Source organism: Balaenoptera physalus (assembly GCF_965194825.1).
Source record: "Balaenoptera physalus genome assembly, chromosome: 1".
Lineage (NCBI taxonomy): Eukaryota > Metazoa > Chordata > Mammalia > Artiodactyla > Balaenopteridae > Balaenoptera > Balaenoptera physalus.
Window position 1 is genome coordinate 63,847,891 of NC_138882.1, and position 23,706 is coordinate 63,871,596.

Sequence of the window (23,706 nt, forward strand, 5' to 3'; positions counted from 1 at the left end):
AATCAATATCAAATTCTTAGCAAACGAATACTAGTACATTAAAACAATTCAATTCTGGATGAATTCTGTTTTTTAAAAAATAGTTTTCAATATTAGAGCTCTGGAGCACATATTCTAATTGATGTCAGGTCTCTATCACAATGAGGAATATCAATGTTTCCAAAATGGCGGTTGGCAAAACCCAAAGGTTCAAAAATGGATTCCAGTGAGTTCATTTTATTAAAAACAATAATATCATGTTTCCATTGTTATTTTTCAAACATCAATCAATAAAATAAATATTTAAAGTTTTTCGTCACAAAACGGAAGTTTAAGAATGCCCAAGTGATATTAAAAGACACTGTATGGCAGTCAGTGGAATTCAGATGAGCTTGCCAATGACTCAGTAAGTCAGCTAAACAAGGTTAGCTACTGTGGAGGTTTTTACTAGTATACAGATTCATATTTGTTCATTCCTAATCATATATTATTTGACTTATACACATAATTAACATATACCCATAATTAACCACCATGAAGGCAGCTTAAGTCATGTTACTGTTGAAATATAGCAGGTTACTAGAGAGATAAGGAATTATGAGAAGCTTGCAAATTTGCCCCAAGATGCTCTTCACCAATACATGTTAAATGTGTTTGTTCAAAATCTTCCTGCATTCCCTATCTTGGCAAATTGTACACTATCCATTTAGTTTTTAGACACAGAAACCTTTGAATCTTTTTATACTTTTCTCCCTCTCAATCCCCATTTACAATCAATCAATTACATCACCAAGACTGCAGATGCTTTCTCCTTAACATCTCTTTTTTTTTTTTTTTTGATTGATTGATTGATTGCTATGTTGGGTCTTCGTTTCTGTGCGAGGGCTTTCTCTAGTAGTGGCAAGCGGGGGCCACTCTTCATCGCGGTGCGCGGGCCTCTCACTATCGTGGCTTCTCTTGTTGCGGAGCACAGGCTCCAGACGCGCAGGCTCAGTAGTTGTGGCTCACGGGCCTAGTTGCTCCGCGGCATGTGGGATCTTCCCAGACCAGGGCTCGAACCCGTGTCCCCTGCATTAGCAGGCAGATTCTCAACCACTGCGCCACCAGGGAAGCCCCCTTAACATCTCTTGAATAGAATCTCCAACCATCCTGCCAGCCTCGGGGAGGGGTGGGATAGGTAGGGTGGGAGGGAGACAAGAGGCAAGAGGGAGGAGATATGGGGATGTATGTATATGTATAGCTAATTCACTTTGTTATACAGCAGAAACTAACACACCATTGTAAAGCAATTATACTCCAATAAAGATGTTAAAGAAAAAAAAAAAAAAAAGACTAACATCCTTCCCCAATATCCTGCTTCCTCCAACCTATTGCCATACTGCTTCTACTGCTCTGATTCCAATCCTTTGAGAGTTTCCTACAGCTTTCACGGTAAAGCTCAAACTCCCAAGTAAGATTAAACCACAAAGCCCTAAATGGTGTGACTATTGCCTGATTCTGATCTTATCCCTCCTTATTTTATCCCACCTCTCATCTTATGTCAAGCCTATATATGTTTCAATTAAGACAACAATAAATGCTTTAGAGTACAATGGCATGACCAAATACTATTCCTTTTACTGGAATTCCTCCCACCTCCTATGTCTAGCTAACTCCTATTTTTTTCTTCAAAGCAGAGTTCTGGATTTGATATATACTTTGAGGGTTTTTTTTCTGTAGCAGGAATAGGTTTGTCCTAATATAATCCTGCTCTTTTCTCTGACCGCACTTGATTCAACAGTTTGTAGTTTTAAAAATTGGGGAACAAATGAATCCTTCTTATGAGAGAGAACTAGAATCCAAAGAATTGATTAGGGTAAAAGGATAATAAGGTTAGTGGTATATCCACCTTCAAATAGGAAATGCACTGGAAGCATTGAATACCCTACTCTGATATGACAACATGGAATTTTCTTCATGCCTATACCAAGCTATGTTGTTGGCTATGTTTGAATAATGCAGGATATCAAATCTCTCCTTTAAAAGGAGGTGGATGTAATTGTAGTACTTTTAAAAGATAATCATAAAAACACAAAATATACAAGAGTTAAACAATAAGAAACATAATCTTGCTTTGACAATTCAGAAGGCACTAGAGATCTCATAATATAATCACTAGATTATACGTGCTCAAAAAATATCTGTTGAACAGAATTCTCTGGATAATAGAATGGCACACAAGTACTGTATCTATATGTCACAAATTTCCTGGGACAATTCTGTCCCATTGTAAAATGAAAATAAAAATTCTTTTTCAGACCATATGCCCTTACTTAAAACAATGCTTAATTTATTTCTATTTCAACTCTGCATACTTAGTTTAGGAGTTTAAGGAGTACAAGTGTTAACCCTCTATTTTCTGGCACTGACTTGTGGAGGAGAAATATAAGATACTTCTTTTCCCAAATTTTAACATCTATTTCAAATTCTGACTCCTCCACAGGGCCTTCTGGGCGATGGGATGCTGACGAATGTGTAACAACCAGCTCTCTAGATGAGTGGACAGAGGAGAAGCACTGATTTATAGTGTTTGCCAATTTTCATGGTGTAAATACCCCATCATGGCCAATTTCAAACTACCAATTGTGTAACAGTCAGTTTGCAATATCGATGTATGTTTAAATTAGCTCTTGAGAGCAGTTCAAGCCAGCTCCACAATATCACTGCTTCCAGCCAACACTGGTCCACAGAGACCTCTTGCTTATCTGAGCTCTGATGTACTCATGTCTGTCCCTGTCCCACAGCAATCCCCACACTACACTTTAGAGTCACCACCTTATACTCTAACATGGTTGAAACTTACCTGAGTCCTGTGTTCCTATAAAACTCTAAGGTTAATAAATTCCTCCATCCTTTTGTTCCTCCAAACTTTTGGGTTCTGAAATCATTAACCACATTGTCCTCCAATATTTTGAATATTCTGAAATAAGACCCTTCCTCGAGGCTCTCATTTATCCACCCCTATAATGCCAAGTCTCCCTCCGTCCTTTTCTTTGAGACGTTATTTATTAATGAATGTTCTTCCTATTGCAATAGCCTGAATTAAATAATCTCCTTAATTGTCTGGGGTATTTTGCCTTTCACTACTCTTTGTTGTTAGTTTATAGTATCCTGAAACCTCCTCCCAACTCCCAGTTGGATTATACTATGAGAGCAGTTAACAGTCTATCTTTTGGGCTGCCCCTGGGAAAACCCAGGCCCCAGCACAGCAGCCCCAGCTGTGTTTTGATGCCCCCCATTGAGGTACCCCTGCAGCGTTGTTTGTTCTAATGAGATGTCTCCAGGTGGGAGAATAGGAGCTGCTCAGAGCCACAGACATGGGCCTTCTTTTCCATGTTCTAGGATCTCTCCTTTACTTTGGTGCAGTGCCACTGGCCTGCAACCACGGTGCTAATGGTGGTTCGGTGGGGGTGGATAAAAGAAGACCCGACACTTTCCTCCCTTCCCAGCACCCCTCCTATAATGCCTTCACCCATGAACTTATAAGCTCAGCACCTGAGGCAACATCTAGATTTGCTACCCACTGGCCAGCCTCGTATCACCTTTGCCCCAGAACAGCCCCACTGCTGTCCTACCAGAGTATTGCCCTGCGAACTCATTACAAATGCAAGATCTCAGGCCCCAGATATACCAAATGGGAACCCACAATTTAACAACATCCCAGGTGATTTATTTGCACATCATAATTTGATGGGGTAGCTGCTGTAGAGCATAGCAGAGGAAATACTGTGTGCAGAGGAGGGGCTCTTAATGCTCTTTGAGGGGTCTCAGGGCAAATTTCCACCAAGAAGTGACATCTAAGGTAGGGTGTGGTGTCAACATCCACACCCAGTTGCCTGCAATTTCAGTGGGGACAGAAAGAGTGCAGCAGGGCCTGCTGGCTATTCTCTCCTTCCTTCCTTCCTCTTCCCCCTGCCCTCTGGCTCTCTGCAGCCACACTCCACACCCTGGCTCTGTGCCTAGCATTCTCAGGAGCTCCTTACACCATCTGGGTGAGGAGAAAACCCCTTTGGCTCAGTGAATTCCCCATTCTAAGAATGGCTTCCACCCCTGGTAGAGAGCAAGTGCTACTTTTGGAAGGATTTTTCTCTATGTGTCGCTTGGATGGAGGGATGACTGATGGCTTGATGAATTGAAAGCTGAACTCTGACTTTCAGGTACTAAATATAGACTGTGCACATGCTAGAAGAGCTAAATTTAGTGGAGTTGGCATGGAAGCAGGGCGGAGGGACTTCAGGGGCTCTCCCGGGACTGGATGGAAACAGCTCTGAGTGATGCCCTAGCAGCTGCTGCAGCCTAGGATTAATTTATTATTCCTGTCAGGGAAGGAGGTGCACTGGAAATTTCATCCTAGGTTTATTTGTTTGTTAAAGGAGTTTGCTAAGAGTCATTTTTCATGGTTCTGAAGAACCTAGGGGCAAGACAGGAATAAAGACACAGACGTAGAGGATGGACTTGAGGATATGGGGAAGGGGAAGGGTAAGCTGTGACAAAGTGAGAGAGTGGCATGGACACATGTACACTACCAAAAGTAAAATAGATAGCTAGTGGGAAGCAGCCACATAGCACAGGGAGATCAGCTCGGTGCTTTGTGACCACCTAGAGGGGTGGGATGGGGAGGGTGGGAGGGAGACACAAGAGGGAGGGGATATGGGGATATATGTATATGTATAGCTGATTCACTTTGTTATACAGCAGAAACTAACACATCATTGTAAAGCAATTATACTCCAATAAAGATGTTAAAAAAAAAAGCATGTCTATATGTGTATAACTGAGTCACTTTGCTGTAAGCAGAGATTGGCATAACGTCGTAAATCAACTATACTTCAATAAAATAATGAGGATTTTTTAAAAAAGAGTCATTTTTCAGTTTTTTAGAAAAACAACAAGTGCAGATTGAGGAGGCTTCTGTCTGCCTCTGATTTGTTTTCTTCCATTTAGGTTACAGCCAGTTGCTGTCCTCCTCGGGCTGAGCTCTCACCTCCTGGTGGGTTATTTCTAATTCTGTCCTATGCTGCCCCAGATCTTCTTCGTTTAGTTAGATGAGAAGACGCTAATTATTTAGATTGAAGGTCAGAATGAGAGTGGATCTCTAAAGCTGCCAAATTGCAATACCCTGAAATGCCCTTTCTGGTTAAAAATCCCAGTGGCCTGGCATACTTCAGGGAAAGCCACTTAGAGGCTCATCTTTGCTCAGGTTGGGGCGAGGAAGGAAGGAATAAGATCCCTTGGTCCTCACCTCTCTTCCAGTAGTGTGAGAAGAGAACATTAGTGCAGCACTTAGCCTCTCCTGACAGAAAGCAGGCAGTCGATACAGGGTGGCGTCAGCTCAGGACACAAAATGTGTCTCCTGGCTCTCCATCCCATTGCCCCCTCCACCCCAGTTGGCCACCCGTGGATGGAGAAGCCACAACAAATATCCATTTGCCGTTTCCCCTTCATTACCAAAAATCCATGTTCCTCTCCTATGGTAAGATAGAGATAACGCTCATCTGCATGTTGATTGCTGTCTTTGGGTAATGACAACTAAAAATACGTTCTGAACAACCCCTACACCCACTTTCCATTAATTAGACTTAATTATGTGGCCTGAGTAAAGAAAAGAGGAAGAGAAACCATTTCTTTGTCTCCTGATGAATAAATCAGATTTGGTTGATTCCACTGTTTTCTTTCACTTCTCCCTGGTTCCCCAAACACAGGAGTTAGAGAACCCCTAGGGTATATGTACTATATCACCAAGTAGCACAAACCAGGTGAAATTTACTCTATGGCATTTCTCTGTCACCTTCCTTCCTCCCAGTGGTGTCTCTGAGAAACTGGCTGGTCTCACCTCCAAAAAAAGGAGATGGGAAAGAGTCTCGCTCACTGATTGTTTAAATGACTTCATGCCCAGCAGTTTGGAGGCAACACCCAAAGTGATTGTAATTTAGGGGCTCCCAGACCATGCTTTGAGAGATACAGCTGATTCCCTGCTAGGAAGTAAGGGCACACTCAGCATTGAGTTCCTGGGGAAAACTTTCCAAGGAGTCTGAATCATGCAATTCTCAACATTTCTACTAGCCCATGATTATATCCAAAGTAGTTAGAAAAAAATCTCCTACTTCGTGGAGACTGAATGTGTTAATACAAATATTGTTTATGGACTTTGGGCAGACAGTGTTGGAGGAGCCAAGAAGTCAGAGAAAAGAGCTATTCTACTTTGTGTCCCAGTGGCTTAGCATTGATCAAACCGCAAGAGGCCTGAGCCTCCCTTTTCCCCTTCCCCACCCCGACGTCGGGTTTCCTATCCCACTCTCTTGGAGACCTGTGGCTTAACTTCTCTCTCAAGGCTGCATTGACTCTGGAAGAAGAGTCATCAAGCCACAGAATATCTCTGAGAAGCTTGTCGGCCAAAAGCAGCTTCTGCTATTAGCAATCCTAGTATCAGCTATCACCTCTAAACTCTCACATTTGAAGGAGGATGGTCTTGGTCCTAGGAACCCCAAGGTGTTTGATGAGCTAACATCACAAATATAAATTCACCTCAATTTATACAGTCAACTTAAAAGTGTAAGTAGTTCTCACAAATAAATATCCCTTCTTTCCAATTTAAGAGATATTTTATCTTTTGATTTATCTGTAATTATTAGGGACTTTACTGGGTGCTTTTTCAGTGAAGATCTGCGTATCAGCTAGCAGACTCTCTGGGGATTAATTGCTTCTATAGGGTGTGTATCTTCATCTGTTTTCATAAACTAGGCCATTTTACAGATCTGTATGAATAGAAGTTAACTTGTAGAAAACTGATAGTAAAGCAAATTATTCTCGTCTATAGAAATGCAAATGAATTTTGTCTGGTAGAGATTTGATTGATTTCCATCCTGTAAAAAAGTTAACTCCAAGTATTATACTTTATGGCACTATAGGCTATTAACCAGTTTTGTATCTATTAGAGAATTCATTTCAACATTCCTGATGCTGTGTGTGTGTGTTCTTCAAATTCTCCTCTGAACAGATTTTAGCATCTTACTCATTCCCTAATTAATTGATGGGTTAAATAAAATGTCTGAAATTTATTCATTGTGTATTTGTATATGAGTCATGATTTTTACCTTTTTGAAGATTGTACTTTAGCAAAACTCCTGTGTTTACTGTTAAGACCTACTGTATCATATTAATAATCACTCCCTATGTCAACTTTAGCTTCCATTTTCTTAGAAGGAGAGTAGCAGTAGCAAAAGAAGAAAAAATTATCTACCCATATAAGACTTAGTTATGTGGTTCAGAGTGTTAGTGCAGAAGGGCTTTTCTGTTGTTTTCTAACTCATGATAAGCAAAGGAAGGAGGCAATTACATGTACTCAGATTTATTTTCCGTGTACTTTTATGTATGTTGTCTATACCTCACAGCAACCTTGTGATGAAATTATTGTTGTTATAAAATTATTATATTATTTTAAAACACTTATTCTTTATTAGCCACTATTATTATTATAAAACACTTATTCTTTGTTAGCCACTATTTTAAACTCTATGCACATATTAACATATTTAATCATTACAGCAACCCCATGAGGTAGGTACTATTGTCCCCATTTTCCAGATGAAGAAACTGAGATGCCAGGAGGTTCAGTGACTTACCTAAGATCACAGTTAATAAGTAGTAGACTGTGTAGTCAAACCCAGACAGTTTAACTTCAGAGCTTGTGCTCTTAACCACTTTTTATTTAACCCCACTTAACAGATGAGAAAACTGACAGTGAAGTTCCTTGCCCAATAACAAAAAGCAAGTAAATGACAGTGCCAAGATCTCTACCCAGGTCTGTCTGATTTTAAAGGCCAGCTTTCTCTACCAGAACAAAAAGAGAGTGAAAATTATTGAAGTTGAACAGAAGCTGAAATGTACCTACAGCTTTTGTCCTGTTGACAACCTGACCAGATTGCTGTGATCATACAAAATAACCCATATCTTGTTCCTTCAAAGCAGAAAATCAGTTGGAAGGAAAGGTGTTAGGTATTTGAACCTACAGGATAAAAACATATGGCACTTTGCATCTTCCTCAAGGGTTTGAGGTACCATGTTCAGCTGTATGCTTTATTTATCTGGGCCCTTACCTATTTCTTACAATTATCCTGAAAGACCCAGAGGGCAGGAATATGCCCTGAAAGGTCTTGCCTGGTACCTTGTGCAGAATAAACTCAAAAGAAATATTGTGGGATGGCAACCACCTGATTGGTGCAACATGGAGTTGCCTACTTAGCTGAGATGCTGTCACGTATCTCCAAACATGATGACTCCAGCAGAGCTTCTGCTAGTTACTAGGTGCTGAGGTGGGCAGCTGTGGGCCATGGTTTAGGAGAGTCAAAGATGGGGAGGAGTCTGGCTGAGATCATAAGGAAGAATCTTGCTGCTTTAATTCCTCCCCCGGCAAAGCAGCTCAAAGGCCTCTGGCCTTTTCCTCTCCCCTCTGCCTCCTCGCTCCCACCCTCACTGCACACCCCCACCTATTGCCACAAACAAGCCCCAATAAGGCAGCTTTCCCACCATCTTCAGCCCTACCCGCTGAGCATTGCCAAATTAGGGCTTTGCGTCCCAGCACCGCAGCTAGGAGCTCACAAACCCTCCTCCGCCCCTGCTGCTGTCTCTGCATTGCAGCAGTACAGGCCTGCCGCACCTCCACGCGCAGCTTTCCAAGCTGGGATCCGCACTGCTGGGCCTGCCTCACCGGATCTCCCTGCCCCGCCTGTCTTCCCGTTCTCCACTCCGCGCTGCTCCCTGCAGCTTACATAATCGCTGCGCACACATGCAGTGCATCCGTCTTCTGCTTTACCGAAGGTCCCGGCAGGACAGTGAAGCTGAAATGCTACTAGATGTCCTTCCCCTCCCCTCGCCCCCGGAGCTGTCAAATAGTCACGCCTTAAATCAACAAATCCAGCTGCAGCAAATACCCTGTGACAGGAGAGAAAGGCGGCCGGATCTAAGCCTGAAAGGAGAACTCGGTCCTAAGGAAATAGGAACACTTGGGAAGGGGGCATCTGAGCAAGTGCTTTAACCTCTCGGCTAGGCTAGCGCAGCGCTTCATCTAATCTGCTGGGACAACCTGCCAGCCGCATTGAGTCGGGTAAAGCCAGCCAAAGTCATCAGACCTACTTTGCCAAGAGAAATGAAGGACAAACTGGTTTGTTCTGAATCTTCTCAGTTACTACGGTAGACTGATGTCGTAGGTAATTGCTCCCTGCTTGACTTTACTAGAATGTTCTATTCTAAAAACATTAAAAATTTTCCCTGGGGCAATTGGTTAGTCCTAATTTCCTCCTGGCAGGAGTGAGTGGCACCAATATCTCTCATTTCCAGCCAGCCACAGCCACTCTCTTCCACTCCCAGGGGCCTCTCAAGTCTCATACCAGGAAGCCCAGGACCCAGAAAAATCTGTCCTGTAGCTTCACGGGGACTCTCTTTGTCCCACAGAGCAAAAGGCCATCAAACTCAGTTCACCAATCCATCTGCCTTGGTTAGATGTAGATAGAGCCACAGAATGTCTTTCTAGTGAGGACAGAGCATTTTGCAGGATCTGATTCATCACCTTCAGAAGCAGGAAGAGGGAACTCCTTCCCATCAACACCATCATGCCTAAGTTGGGAGATCCATGGAAAGCCCCCTCTCCCTCTGCCCCAGGCTATCTCATGGGACTTCTATTTTCTATTAACAACCCCCTGTCCTAGAAGGATCAACTTTGCAAAAATTAGCCCTAAATATAGGAATGGAAGAGGTCTGGATTCACGGGGGAGGTGATGCAGAAAATCAGGGCCATGGTAGGATGACCAACTACCCCAGTTTGTCCTGGGTTAAAAGGAGGACACGGGACTTTCAGCTGGAAAAGTCCCAGGCAGACTGGGACAAATTGGTCACCCAAGACAGGGGTGGGGTAACGCAGTTTATTCTTGGCAACTTGAGCTCTGGACTGAAAGGAATTGTTTTCCTTCCCAGAGTATATGAGAGAGTATTTGTTCCCTGCCCAATGGCAGGAAGAGGACATCTCCTCATGAACATTTTAGAAATTTGATAAACAGAAACTTGATTGAGAACGTAAACAGGACAGAATTCTGGGAGGTGGTGTCAAGAAATCTAATGGTTTAATACTGTTCAGGACATTTAATCTTTAGCTATGTCTTGTTTATGCCAGCTGGAGTGGCATAAGCCATAAAAAAGACTCCATATCCATGATGGCAGGATGGCATCCCCACACTCCACCTCTGGCTGTACCCACTGCATCCCTCCCCCAACTTAAACTTAGAATAGTAACAGCAGTCTTCTACATGGCATTTTCTGGGCATTGGCTTTGGGTGTCTTAGAAGCAGCCAGCTGCAGCATAATGGAAAGAGCCCTGACCTAGAAGTTAAGGTACCTGAGTCTATTTTCCTCTTAGTCCTCTCTGACTGTATGACCTTGAGCAAGCACTTAACCTTCTCTCAACTGTGAAAAGGAGAAAACATTCCTACTGCCATTTCTCCCTCCATTCTCGTGAGAATCGAATGAAGTAACGTGGGCTCTCAATGACCCTAAAAGATTTAGACCCTGATCTACAACTCCCAGGCTGTCTTAAGTTTTCCAGGCTAACCCAACTTTTGCCCCAGCTTTGGGAAACATCCGATCCACTCCATTTGATTTTCTGTGCATCTTCTTCCTGTGCATCTTCTGAAGGTATAAATTAAATCCCTTTCCAGGCAGGTTTTGACCGAATTTACACTCCTTTAATAATCATTCAGTCAGAGGGTCAGATCTTCAAAGTTAGGGGTGGCCTGGAGGCCAGTCATAACCAGAGGCTAAAAGTCTATGGCAACAACTCAGTTTGGAAGAATCTGAAGATCAACCAGCCATGGAAGAATTCCCGGAGTTTGAATCCCTAGGAGATCAGCACTTGAAGAGATTTGGGTAAGAGAGCTACCTCTGCAAGTTACCACATGATCACTCCAAACTTCAAGTTCATCATCATTGAAGCAGGGGTAGGGCAAGGGTGCAGGAAATGGTAAATATTCTGCCCTCTTCGTGGAACTGTGAGGATTAAATATCATGACAATCTTTTGTAAACTATAAAATGTAGTACCATTTTAATGTGAAAGACCAAAGCAACAGATTTTTTTAAATTGTGGTAAAATATATATTAAAAATTTGTAATTTTAACCATTTTAGGAGTTCAATTCAGTGGCATTAATTATACTCACAACATCATAGAATCATTACCACTATCTTTTTCCATAACTTTTCATCACCCCAAACAAATTTTGTACCCATTAAAGCAATAACTCCCCATTCCTGCATCCCCTCAGCCCCTGTCGACCTCTGCTTTACCTTCTGGCTCTATGAATTTTCCTATTCTAGATATTTCATATAAGTGAACTCATATAATATTTGTCCTATTGTGTCTGGCTTAATGTTTTCAAGGTTTATCATGTTGTAGAATGTATCAGAATATTATTCCTTTATATGGCTGAATAATATTCCATTGTATTACACATAACATTTTGTATATCCATTCAAATGTTACTGAACACTTGAGCTATTGTAATTTTTCACCTATTATAAATTATGCTGCAATGAACACTGGTATACAAGTGTCTGTTTGAGCCCTTGTTTTCAGTTCTTTTCCAGAGCACAATTGGTGGGTGATGTAATTCTATATTTAGCTCTTAGAAGAGCCAACAGACTGTTTTCCACAGGGGTTGCTCCATTATGCATTCTTACTAGCAATATATGAGTGTTCCAATTTCTCCACATTCTCACCAACACTGATTACTTTCTGTTTTGTTGTGTGTGTGTGTGTGTGTGTGTGTGTGTTTTATAGCCATCCTAGTAGATGTGAAGTGGTATATAGATTTTTTTTTCAACACATACAATCCTCAGACAAAAGCCATCAATCAACATATGTATGTGAATTGAGTATCAACTATAGGCAAATTGCTTCATTTAGAAAGTATTTCTTGAGTAGAGTACACTGCATGTATATGTGGCTCAGGAGAGGGATAGGAAAGCTGGAAATAAAGATGGACTCAAAATTAGAGACATTTAGCCCAACCAATCAGGCAGCAGAAAAAATATTTGCTAAGTGGTTGTAGGTGATAAGAAAAGACTCAAGACTTCTGGGATCCATTGTTCAAGCTAACCGTGTTCTTTATTTAATGTCACTAATCCATAAAATCTGTGTCACTGTCTTTATTTGACCAGTAATTTAAGAAACTATTTTTTTGGGCTGTTGTGCACTTGATGAGATGCACAAGATATATACAGTACCATGATGAAATCCCATCTCTGTAAATTGCTCTGAGTCTACTGATATATTTCTTTCCATTAAAGCTCCTTGGCCTGTCCAAATTAGGTTTTCTTAATTTGGATAATGGAAGCTATATCCAGTGTAACTTGAGATGCATATCACAGAAACTTGCTGTCTTTCTTCTCTCTTAGCTTTTTTCTTTGCTTCCAGATGTTTTAGTACATTTTTGTTTTTCTTTTTTCAAGTAAAGGATATGAAGCAAATTTCCAGGCTCACAACTCACCTGCTGCATTTGAGTGTTTATTCTCAGATCAGTTAATGGCCAGACAGAGAGGCTGGGCTAGGAACGAGAGCAAAGCATGAGAAGTTACAGCTTTTTGAAGTCCAAAACAAATTTGAAGTATATCTCTAAAACTATAATCTATGTCAAAGGAAAAGCAGACTATAATTAAAGGAAACAAAAACAGTAGGCTATTATCCACAGCATTGTGTTTTCTATGTAAAGGAGGAACATAGACGTTCCAGGAGATAAATAAATTGTGAGTCATTTAATTACAAACATCATATATTATACTTAATATGCCTCTGAGACAGGAATGTATTTGTTCCTCGGTATCTGTTCTTCATTTAACTCCTCTGATTTTTAGCTGGAAAATGATCACATGGAAAAAAAAAAAGACTGCATTTCTCACCCTCCCTTGGAGCTGAACTTGGCTGTATGACTCACTTCTGGGCAATGAGCTGTAGGAAGAAGTAATATGTACAACTTCTGCAAAATGTCTTCAGGAAAGAAGAAACATGACTTCTCTTTTCTCCTCCTGCTGGATGGAATGTGGGTACAAACTTGGGAATGGAAAATGGATAGAACCTGGTTCAATGGATCTCATACCATTCATGGCCTGCTTAACTCCTGATTTTGTTGGTATGAGAAAGAGGGAAAAATCTATCTAGCTTAACTCACTGTATTTTGGATTTTTGGTCATTCACAGCTTAACCTACTCCTTAGCAATATACCACTTCAACCTCTGGAAGAATACCTTGCATTCAGTCAACAGTTACAATTGTCACAATTACCATTGACTAAACAAATGTCTTGGGGGTGTTACTTTCCTTGCATTTTTGGAATGTTTGGTGTTTGAGAGTCTCAGTGATGTATATGAGAGAGAGGACTGAGTCATAATTCACTTGATATGGTGATCAAAGCAGCCTCAGGGAAATTATATAAATATAAACATAGACATAGATATATAGATATAAGTATATTATATACTTCACATATATAGTATATGGACAAATATCTACATAGATAAGAGACAGATAGATAGATAGATGATAGATAGATAGATGATAGATAGATATAGATAGATAGATGATAGATAGATAGATAGATAGATAGATAGATAGATAGATAGATGATAGAAAAATAGATAGATGATAGATAGATAAAATACTATTCAGCGGAAGGTGCAGTGAGCCAGGGTTCAAGTAGAAGCCCTGTTACTGGCTGGTAGAAGTATAAATTGGTAAAAATTTTTTGGAAGCAATTTGCTAACAATTTGTATCACAACCTTAAAAATGTTTATTCTCTTTTCTACAGTGTGAAAAGTTAATAAACAGAGACCTCAGTTAAATAAAGTTGGGAGACCAGAAGGGGGAGCTCTCATGTCCTGCAACCATAGCACAGTCCAACAGGAAGAAGAAAGACTCCTCTTCCTTTCCTGTAAGGACTCAGCCAATGAAAAGTTATGGACTACTATAGCACTCCCAACTTCCTTTTCCTCCCTATAAAAGTATCCTCCTTGCCTTTCCTTGCTAGGGACTTGCACATTGCTCCTCATAATTGCAGACCCCGAATTGAAATTCTCTGCTGATCCCAAATAAACCCATCTTTGCTGGAGAAATATCTGTCAGTCTGTTTGTTTCAAGTCCACAGCAGTGATTCCATTTTTAAGAACCTACTCTAAGGAAAGACACTGGACAAAGAGCCATGTCCAAAATTTTCATCATAGCACCAGGTATGGAGAAAGTTTCTGAACCTAAGGGTTCAGACAATAAATACACGAGTCGTGAAATGTCAGAGTTGGTAGTTAGCTGGTGTCTTCTGCATGCGTTGATTTTCACTGAGGAAAGAGCTTCTGAGAGGGAAGTTTGGCTTGTACACTGAGGGGAAGAGATTAGGGTGAGTGATGGAGCAGGCAGTGAGGTGTCTCCCTGCAACCCAGGCCCATGCGTCAGTTCAACCACAAGGGAGAAAGGATTACTCAACACAAGCTGAAGAAGCTGTTTCCATAAATGAGACATAGAGGCTTGAAAACACTGTCTGGTACTCAGGAAAGAGGTGCAGGACTCAGTGCAGAGCCATCATCACTTGGGGGACAACCTTGGTTGGGTTCAAGACAGAGGGGCTGGAGGCATGCTTTGGTAACCTGAGGGTCTGCAGCTGTGGGAGGATGAGGAGACCTAGCTTGGGGAGAGGCACCAGCCACAGCGGTGGTGGGGACATGCTGCCCTCCAGTGGCTGTGCAGGCAGTAAGCAGAGCAAGGGGCCAGGAGTGAAGAGCAGGGAGGACCATTTGTGAGCTCAGTTGAGCTCCCAGAGAGAACTGAAATGGGGTGCGTGGTTAACATGTATGCAGGTGGGGACACAAGCCAGTGAAATCTGAGTTACCACTGTCTCATTTGTAGTCATAGGCCAAGGCATTAACATAAATGTACCATGATGGGGAAAATTAAGTAAAGTCTGGTCTGTCTCGTAACCTGTGGATTTGATATCACCTATGCATCTCCGTATCTTCCCTGTCATTCTAAGCTTTCCCCTTCACCACAGGTACTGAAAGCCTGGAAACTATATGTCACAGATTTCCTTGGCAGCAGGTGTTTGTGGATATCACCAGGCGTGGCACTTTCCAAGGTTTACAAGGCAGGAGAAAAGGATGGGCCATTGTTTCTGGCAGAAGCTCTAGGCATGTGTGGGCATCAGCAAATGACTGATGTGGGCTTTTGCCAGCAGCTCTCAAGTGCTCCTGGAAGCTGAGATTAACAATAGTGGCATCACTACTGTATTTCTAGATCTAGGGCCTTCCTGACTGTTGCTCTCTCCCAATGGGAGGTGTATGCAAGGTTGTATGAGCCTTACATTCCCTGTATTAAATCCCTTCATACTGAAAAAAACCTTCTGTTTTTCTGTTTTCATAACCAACACCTGATGGACACAGCCTACTGGTTAGCAGCTGAGCTCTGGGATCACTCAGACTTGGTTCAAGCCTGATTCTGCACTTAATTCTGGTGAAACCTTGAGCAAGTTCCCTAACCCACATTTGCCCAATTTCTTCATCTTCAAAATGGGTTAATAAAATCACTTACCTCATAAGACTGTGACATGGGTAAAATTATATGCTCTATAGCAGTATCAATAAACATTAAGTGACATCATTATTGAATATTGCACAACAATTAAGTTAAAGTGGTCAAACAGTAGGTGGAAAAGGGAAGAAGAAATGACCTATATGGAATAATCTCAACTATCTGGAATACACAAATAGAAATATACCAAAATGTTTTCTCTCTAGGTGTTGGGTTTACAGGTGATTCAATTTTCTTCTGTATATTTTTCTTGTAGTTTTAAAATGATCTATAATAAGTATATGTGTACTACTTTATAAAAGGAATAACATGAATGTTATTAAAATAGCCTATAGGGAAATTTATTAAGTATACATTCAATACTCAGCATTGCTCACAAATTCAATGTCCCATGCAAACACACTGAAATAATATGATCTTCTTGACATTTAAGATTCACCATCTTTGTTTAGTTCTTTTCCCGCAAGCCCGAAGACAAATAAACATTGTAATAACTCCAGATCTGAGAACAGTAAAGCCCCAGTTCAGGAAATTTGCAAAAGGTGAACTCTGGAAGTGGCAGAAAAGTTTGTGGCATTATTCTGGGGAGACTGTTTCACTCTTACTGCAAATAAGAGGAGAATCTATTTCTGAGTCAGATGTGGCTTGATATTCTATTCAGAAGAGGTTTCCGGAGTCTGTGTTGTCTCTTTATGTTTTAGTTTGCTCTTAAATTCTTTTTATTCACTTTGACTGTCAGTCTGCAAGACTAGGGTAGCCATACTCCAGGTTTATGCCTCCTGTTGCCACAGAGTAATTAATAATAGTAGTGCTCCCTTTTACTTTCAAAAATGTCTCCACTTAGATAATAATATTTATATGTACTCTATGCAAGACCTATCCAAATAGCAGCAGCTCTTGGATTTCAATAAAGGTCTGTATACAAAAATTTGCATAGAATTGGTCCTTAGTCAACTACCCAAGAAGAATAGCATCTGTTTTGTTTTTGGTTTTTGAGAAGTTTGTTTTTTTTTTAAATTGAGGTATAATTGACATACAACATTATATTAGCACACCTGAAACTAATATAATGTATGTTTTGATTTTTTTGATGAGCTTCCTGGCTTGAAAGGTTGCAGCTCACTTTCTTTCTACCTGAAACCATCATACCCTGTATTTTTCCCTTTTCCAACTAGGAGTAAGTTGGAGTCCTAGGGTACCTCTTTGAAAAACGATTATTGTATTTAAGAAAATAATAGTTTCTTGTATATCTGTGTTTCTATCTATGTCTGTATAACAAGCCCACCTGCTAGGAAATTCCAAGCAGTCATATCAAATGTAACCCTATAATCACATCTTATTTTTCTCTATGTCCCCTGCTCTATGTCATACAGCAGCAATTTGTGGAAATTAAACAAACCCTGATTGAACTGAACTGAATTTGCTGAGAGTTACTAATAAATAGGTGATAGAGGAATTCATTATTTGAGCTAATCTATTAGTCATTTTGTTACCAAACCAAACTTGGGTCTGCTTGCCCTCTCACATTAAAGCCAATCTTCTGACACTGAGCTGCGGTGAAGAAAAGTACAGTGTTCATTGCAACATGGGGTCAATCAAGGAGAATGGGCAGCTAATGCTCAAATTACCCACACTTCCCAATGGCTTTCAGGGAAGGGTTTTTAAAGACAGTATGAGGGAGAGGGTCATGGGGTACATGATTGGCTCATGGACATTCTTCTGATTGGTTGTTCGTAAGTAACCGGGTGGTATATTGGGAGTCAACATCATCAATCTTCTGGTTCCAACCTGTCTGGGGTCTGTATGCTTATGGTCAGCATGTAGTTAACTTCTTCCACCTGGTGAGGTTTTAAAATCCACCCAACAACTCAAGGATATGACTCAGAATATTATCTATAGCCTTTGAGGAGGAGCTAAAGGTTCTTGACTTTGTTTTATGGCTAAACTATTATTATTTTGTCTTGCTTGATAGTTTTTCTTTGTTTCTGCATTTTTCTCACTTCTCTGATTAAATTTGTTCTTTGGAACTCAGGAAAGACCTCAGAGGCTAAAGCTTTTCTACAAACAAGAGGCAGAGATCACGGAAGAGAGGGGGTGATGTATGTCACCAGGAAGGCCCCGCAGGGTTTCACTTGGTTTCAGTTTCTGTGTATGTTGTTTCCCAATCAACATCTTGAGAAGAAATTTTGTTTTGGTGGGAATTTTTATTTAATTTTTAATTCCCTTTTTATTTCTTCATTGTACTTGGAATAGAGTCAGCATATAGCAGATATATCTATCAATTGGGCTGTATGCTGGTAGAGATAAAAAAATCATTAATACAAAGAGGTTGCCTGTGAATTATAGTGTACTGCAAAAGATAAAGTATATACACGGCATGTTTTTGACTTGGTGCATAATCTTCATAACCTACCATAGGCATCTGCATTTTCTCTCCATTACCTGTGCTTCCCCTCCTCACCCTTCTACATGAGTTTGTAGACTTCTTAGCTGCAAGATGGAGTACTAATTTATTTGAGAAAGACATATTAATGCAGATCAGAAGGTAAAGGTGATGGAGCCCATCCCTAAAAAGTTCTACAAACACTCATGAAAAGCTAAACAAGACAATCTCTGCATGACAAGTGCTAGATGCGTGCTATTGGATCCTCAAAGGGAAAAGAGGTGAAATGAGCTTTGGAGTCACAAGGAGAGGTCTCTTATAGGAAGTGAGCTTGAACTAGGTCTTGACTGCTGAGATGAGCAGGAGGATGGCTCTTCTGAGAAGGACCAAATTGTGGAGACAGAGCTTAGGCCCCTAGCAGAAATTCTGGGACCCACAGTGGGGCACAAAAGCAGCAGTATAATCCCATAGCTCAGAAGTAGAGGAGAGAGTAACATGGATGCAATTGAGGGATGTCCCAATGGCGACTGCATGGAACAGTGGATGTTGTGTGAGCCAAGGACTGGATGGGCCCTTGCCCCAGTGCTCTGTCTTTATTCACATCTCTTGAAATTAAACTTAACCCCAGGATGGTAATGGCAGTGGGAAGAAGAGACTCCAAATTGATTGAGAATGCATTGCCTGATCCTAGTGAAATGAGGCTTGAAATTACCATTGAGTAGAGATTTGGAAAACAACTTGGAAAATAAAGAAAGCTAGGTTCCTTGCATACTTACGTTTGTAGACTGAGATGTATACTTGTTATTTGTGTCTCTGTGACAATCCTGAAAATGACAAACTCACCAAATGTGCATGCTGCTGGCTTGGGAAGGGAGCAGGGGGGACACTTGTCTCTGGGGTCCATCATCAGTCCAGTTGTGCATTTGACTTATCAGGGGTCGACTTGCAAGGTGAGGTTGTGGAGTGGAGGACCTCAAGTCACAAACAGAGCAACAGGGGTCTGGACACTTCCCTATTGCCAAAGTAAATTCAATGCAAACTTTACCTAATCCAATTTGAACTGTAAAACTGGACTATAAATCTCAGAAGAGCAGCCAGCATTGCCTGTCAGATGGTTAACTTACCATCTGCCTCAGATCCTCATGAACCAGATGAACAATTTTCCCTGTGGTGCTTAATTTGATAGGTCTGTTCCCATTGTAAGCATAAAAGAGGAGGTGTTAGAGCAGACAAAATGAAAAAGGGTGGTGGGACAACGTGCATTCCAGAAATCAGCATGCAGATTGTCTTTATTAGTATAACCAGTTGGCTATGGGTATATAATCATACATTTTCAAAAATAAATATATATTCTTTGTTTTTAAGAAAAGTTCACATTACTGTATTCTTTACTACATCAGATTTATGTGTCTGTCTTCCTTGCCAAAACCAAGTTGGTGAGCTAATTTCCAACATGAAGTGATTCTGCCTTGTGGAATGCAAGGGCCTGCCAGTGGCATGAAATAGCAGCAGGACCAACCTGCTCTCAGTAACATACTGTGAACATTGGTCTGGAAAATAGGCAGACAGTGTCATCATAAATCCCCTTTTTCAATTCTTTTGAAATAGGAGTTGGCCAGCTCAGTTCAAATCACCCATAGATCATTTTCAGACATCTCCTGGGTGGAGATAAAAATCTCACTAAAATTGGAATTACTGAGTGGCATTTGTGATTTGTCCCTTTCCTCAATATCTCAGGGTCATAAAGGAATCTTCCAATCATAGCAACTGGTCACTTACTCACTGGAAGTGAAGGTGGAAAGCTCCCATTATACCGAGGCAGGACAGAAATTGAAAATGTCAACCTACATTTTCTGTTTTATTGTTTTCCTTTTCCTTGTGGCTGGAGATGAGGATGTAGACTAAGAAGGGGTAAGTCTCTGAAAGAACCTTCCAGAATTACTTCAAAAAATACCAGTAGTAGTGGATACTTTGTATTAGTTGTACTGTAATTTTACTTTATCTTGTTTATTGCTTTCAATCAAATTAATCAACAATAAGATCTTAAAGAAATCTTTGGTTATGGCATTTATATTCTCAGAGCAAGGCACAAAATTATATATAATCACAATTTTTTAAAAAATCATAGGGGCGGAGTGGAAAGCAAGATAGAAATAGTAACAACTCCATGATTATCTATGGATGGTAAGATTGTAGATTTTTGTTTTCTCCTTTTTACTTTTTTGTGTTCTCTATGTTTATTATTAGTATCATACATTTTACCTTTTATGTTTGGGGGGGGGGAGGAATGAAATTGTAAGTGCCTGAGAGAAAAAAATACTTTAAAACCATCTAATAACTGTGAGTATTGGGATATACAGAACTGACTGGGGGTATGATAAATGAGGCAAACATTGAAAAAAAAACGTTGTGGTTTATATCAGATGGAATACATTGACTATAGCCCAGTTGAATCAACAGTGATAGAAAATGGAATGGTCCTATGTTCAACCCATTCTCTGCGAAGGTCCCTATACTAGTACTATAATTTTTTTTTTATCTGATCGTGGGTTTGTGCTTAGATCAAGATCTATCATCTGATCTGATAGAACAGAGGCAAAATGGGATGTCTACAAGTGTACCTCATTTTTGGACGTGACAGCGCCCCTCCCTCTGAGCATGTACTTGCATCCAGTGATTCAAGAAAATGCCAAGGAGCCTGGAAAAGGGGTAAAGATGGGAATTGAGAGAAAAAAGAACAAACTTATAGTGGCTGCACCATTGGCACTGAGGTATATGCAGGAATTGTTAAAAAAAAAAACAAAAACTCCTTTGTTTGGAGGTTGTGGGGAGAAGGCTGTCCCTGAAATTGGGTTGCAGTGAGATTGCAGGAAACTGGGACGGAGTCTGAAATTGAAAAAAAAGAGGGGGATCTTTGTGATGACTAGACTCTCTGAATGGGAGGGGAGCCACGGCTTCCATATTCTTTGTGAGAACTGGTGCTTGGAACCTGTCTTAACTCAGCCACCCTGATAGGCATGTATGAGGTCTAGGGGAAAAGGGGTTTCACGAACCTGCTGCAAGTTTACCCTCTTTTTAACACTTCAGGGACCAAGCAATCCTTTTGCGGGATCCTCCCCATTCCCAATTACCCATAACTAGAAGGAGTGCACATTCTCACTCTTACAGCCAAAGAGCATCATGGGCCCAGGTAAGTCACCTACACCACGGGGTGACAGAGACAAGCAAGAGACAGGACTCAGGTCAGAACACACCCCTCAACACCCTGGATGAGCAACTCTACTGGCTAGAAGGGCAGTCGAGCTCCTACAGCAACAGAGGCCCCAGCAAGGTAGGAGCAGGACTTTTATGGAAGTTGTAAGAGACCTCTTGGGGAGTCAAAGGGACTTTGCAAGGGGTTTGGGTGCTGCATTAACAGGTACAGGTCAAGAGTCAGGATTCATGCTACTGGGACTACATTAGAACTAAAAAGCTGATGATGCCTGAGTACTAGCAGATACAGAAAAAAGAGCCTTATTCATGGGTTTTTAATCCCTCTAACAATTATATAATTTCACACAGAGAAAATACAAGTTCATAACCACAGAGAGGGAACTAACTTCAGCCACCATTTTACCTCCAAAATGTGTAACTCTGAGGGACAGTGACATTTTCAGTTGTTTTTTGAGTATTCTTGAGGGTGTGTGTATGTCTTTCACTGTGTCCCAAAAAACTTTTAGGACCATTTAAGACAAACCAAAACATTAATATGCCTTAAAATTGAAGTTAGAGTACTGCAAATTCCAAGCCACTACAGACTTTAAGCCAAATAACAATGAATTTAAAAAGTAAGACATGTAGGTTTTGAAAACCTCTGTTGCTGACTATGAAAAAGTAACTGACATTCTTGGATTACCTGCTCTGCACCAGGCACACGATGGCCGTTTTGTCTGCTGCACTACAAATGCAGCTGGTCTGGAGACAGATTAAGCATCCTTCTTGCATTTTATTGCTGCTTCCAAACCACCATTTCTCCCTCACCTCTATTTTTCCCTACACAGAGACTCTGAAGATAAGATCATGAGACAATACTAACAGATACCTCCCTTTGTTGCAGTCCTCTCCAGAATTAAAGAATCCCAACCTTCAGTACTTGAAAATGTTCACACCCAGCGCTTGTCTCTCTCTGTCTTCTGCTATAGTTCTTGCTGATTTCAATACCCATGAGGACTATTTTCTCAAATACTGGCCTACTCTCCTCCCATATTTTACACCATACCTGAGACTTACGTCCATGACCATACCCTAGATACTGTCATCCCCTAATTATGACATCTCACCCATTATGCTGGTTTCCTGGCCATCATAACCTATCTTTGTATCTCATTCATTCTAGTATCCTGATTCCAACATTTCTTTCACCCCACTCCACTATGACCCCAAATATATTGACTTAACTACCTCTCCACTGGCTATCCCTTCCTAAGGTACTCACTTAGCTCTCTTCCAGCTTAGATTCTATAGTCTATCATTACTATCACTCCCTTACATACACCAAAACTCCTTTACTTCTTTTTCACTCCTTCAATTTCATCATATTTCTCTAGTCCAGTAACTCTTCTAAATGTCAACTTTATGCTTTCTTTTCTCTCCCCAAACTAACAGTATCTTTCCCTTCCTTTCTCATCTCAGCTGGTGACCATGAAAAAAATAAGACCAATCAGAAGCAAGCTTCCCCACACTCCCATCACCACATCTACCAACCCATATACAATGATCCTTATAAACTCTACCTTTTTTCATTTACAATGGATCAACCATCCATGTTCCTTTTTATGGACACTTGTTCACTGGAACTTAGCTCTCACATTCTCAGGAATCTCACTTCTGAAATTATCTCCTCTCTCTCCTGCATTAATTTTTTCCTTTCTGTTGTAATATCTCCCATATTTAAGAAAAAGAGAGAGAGAGAAAGGGAGGAAGGGAGGAAAGGAGGAAAAGAAGAGAGGAGAAGAGGAAGAGAGGAAGGAAGGAGGAAGGGAGGGAAGGAGAGAGGAAGGAAGGAAAGAAGGAAGGAAGGAAAGGAGGGAGAGAGGGAGGAAGAGAGGGAGAGAGGGAGGGAGGGAGGGAAGGAAGGTAGTACCTCCCTTGGTGCTACATTTCCCTCCAGCTACCATCCATTTTTGTGCTATTCATTATGGGAAATCTCTTCCTTATGGCTAAGAGTTGTTCCTAACCACACTCCACTTTCTCTCCTTCCATTCTCCCTTTCACTGTTCTAGTCAGATTGAGTCCTCATTACTCCATTTATATTGTTCTTATCAATAACACCAGCCTCCTCCATGTTGCCAAATCCATTAACTAATTTTCAGTTTTATTGCCCTCATGTATCTGCACACTTTGACTAGTCACTCACCCCTTCTTGAAACAGCTTCTTCACATGTCCCCCAGAGCAGCACTCTCATGGTTCATCTAACATACTTAATGCCCCTTCTCAATCTCCACTCTGATTTCTTCCCTTCTCCCTGACTGCTATTATTTTAAGTCCTCCAAAAGTCAGTCCTTGGAAGTCTTTTCTTCTCTACTCACATTCACTCCTTAAGTAACATCACATGGGCCATGGTTTTAAATACCATATTTATGAGGATGACTCGAAGTTTTATCTCAAACAGCTGAACTCTAAGCTTCTAAATCTGTCTCCTTTACATCCTTA

General features: G+C 40.9%; 1 protein-coding gene and 1 long non-coding RNA gene across 5 annotated transcripts in view; one reads left to right on the forward strand and one right to left on the reverse strand.

Moving 5' to 3' along the window:
• The window catches only part of SFT2D2 (SFT2 domain containing 2), an 842,470-nt gene that overhangs the window by 457,770 nt on the left and 360,994 nt on the right, over positions 1-23,706 (reverse strand). The gene's annotated exons all lie outside the window — the stretch shown is intronic.
• LOC309649498 lies at positions 1,101-20,820 on the forward strand. Of its 4 annotated transcripts, XR_014257156.1 has the most exons (4): positions 1,101-9,224; positions 10,725-10,932; positions 12,916-13,190; positions 13,866-20,820. It is a non-coding gene; the product is annotated as an uncharacterized lncRNA (long non-coding RNA). The 4 variants fall into 4 exon arrangements; XR_014257155.1 differs by having other exon boundaries at positions 10,725-13,190; XR_014257157.1 differs by lacking the exon at positions 10,725-10,932.